Genomic DNA, 2,348 nt, shown 5'->3' on the forward strand with positions numbered 1-2,348 from the left:
GTCAAATAATTTTCCGGCAGAAGAGACAAAGTCGTCTCTTTTAGAGCTCAAACCTATTGGGTTCCTTAAAAACATTTGTTTAAGAGTCAGAAATTTCTTATGGTATGTGGTGAGCATTTGTACAACTCTGGTGTGTGAAACTATCGGAATAGATGACTTTTTGAAAGTATTTTCAACCTTTTTTGCAACTATTTCGATTACCTCTTTACTCCTAGGCCTCGGAGTCGCCCTATATGAAATCTTTCAAACTGATAACACAAAAGAACATCCTGGTAAGTAGGTAACTGGGACTCAGAGARATTGTAGGGATATATGCCAAAYACWGGACATTTCTGCAGATACAGACATTTTGAGTTCTGTGTTCTGTTGAGAGAATATAAGTGATAGCACTCGGCGAAATCAACGACAAGAGTGAAGGAACTCGATGAAAAAATATTTATGTGGACACCAATCCGAACGTGTGATTTGGCGTAGGTGAATGAATGTGAGTGATAGCACTCGGCGAAATCAACGTCAAGAAGTGTGGCCGCAAGCCGATTTTCACCTTGCGCTGTGGCGCGCTGCATTTTCGTTCGTATCTCGGGAACGGTTCGTCCTACGGCCATAATCACACATACCATTTCGGTAGTAAATGACGTGACAAATAACTTTTGTTCTATACATTCTGCCATGAGATGCGTATTTCAGGCGCTAGGTAGACATTTTAACGATTTTAGGCGAATTTCCGAAATTTCAAGGCCGCAGTTGAGGTTGAAGATGCAATCCGATCTCAAAATAAAAAGTTGCATTGGAATCATGAAGTACAAAGCAACTTTTCCGTACTATTAGAAATCCCGAATACAAAAAAGTCCGGAATCGACCCGCCCTAGTCCATAGTAACTTCAAAATCATTAAAGTTAAAATATACGTGAAAAGCACATTGTCATACAGTTTTTGAAATTCAATGGCAAATCATTTCTATCAAACCAATCCACCAAATTGTTTAAGTTTGTTTGCACCAGACGCCTTTCACAGTTGAAGTCATATAAAAAGCCTTACGTTGTCGGCATACAATACATTTTTGGGGAACACCTGAAGATTCATTAATTGAATATGAAAGAGTATCCACAAATGGAACTCTTTGGGTTTAATTATAAAGATAAGAAGGCGACTACTGAAGAAAGCCCAGAAAATTAAGTTTATGTATGAAAGTCAAGAGATTTTCTTTATCGAAAGATTTGCTAAAGCCAGTGTATATAACATTAGTGTGCTTGTGTTCCCTTAAACCCAATGATACATGGTTTACGAATTCTAATTTGTCAGAGTAGATTTCCTTTTAGGGAGTATATCCACTTGTAAGTTCAAAAAAATTTGCTTTTTTCAACAACCTTATACTTAATTTAAGCATTYATCAAATTTACTCGACATTTTTTCCAAAAATGCTTTGAGCTCACATACTACTTCACACATATAAAAGAGGTTTAAAAAATTATCACTAATTTAAAAGTACCGTAAACTATGTGCTTTAATGCTCCCATCTAATCAATTTCTTTGAAAGTTACGTCACTGTCTTTGTCAATAATCCMTGCCAAAAATCGCGAAGAGATCTCTTCAAAGGAAAAAGTTTTTCAAACAAGCACTTCATTCCCGTCCAATACTTGAGGAAAAAAAGACTTGCACAAATTCCATATCGCTATCTCAGGTAAAATCTGGGGACTTTTGCGCATACATACAGACAGGCAGACGKAAATGACAGCTCTTCACGCTGATCATAATGATAATTAATTTAAAATTTGGTTGTTGCGTACTTTTCTAATGACGTAAGTGAAAGGTAAACAACTGCCAACGTTGTTTCGYTTCACGGGCGAGATATGTAATATTTGGTCTCTCTCTGTATAAAAGCRTTCACTGTCTTCGGCTGCCAGTTACAAAAAAGCAACAACTTTAGGGCTCTTTAAGCATGTTACGAAAACGTTCTAGTGACCAATTCTTGGACCTCCCTGACATACACAAATAGTACATACTTCCAATATTTTCARTAGGTCCCAGGCCTTGTCATCCAGCTGAAAGTACATAACGCCGTAGTGAGGAGTTTTATCATTTTTAAGCGTAGAAAATAGTTGATAACGGAGTGTTCAAAAAAGTTTTTTCATTTGAATTGGCAGATAACCAATATTGGGTCAAAAATGAACCCTGAAATTGTAACTAAATGCTCCGGGTAAATGATATTTAAAAAAATATATTTTGCTAAGACTGTCTTATATTAGTTTACCAAATACGAGCGCGATCTGTTGACGAGTTTGTTTACAGCAGCTGCTTAAGTCGGCACACCTAAGTGCGCTGCGATTTTTACAATGGATAAAAATATG

The sequence above is a fragment of the Bactrocera latifrons genome, unplaced genomic scaffold, assembly GCF_001853355.1.
Source record: "Bactrocera latifrons isolate USDA-ARS-PBARC rearing strain unplaced genomic scaffold, ASM185335v1 scaffold_183, whole genome shotgun sequence".
In the NCBI taxonomy this organism is placed as follows: Eukaryota; Metazoa; Arthropoda; class Insecta; order Diptera; family Tephritidae; genus Bactrocera; species Bactrocera latifrons.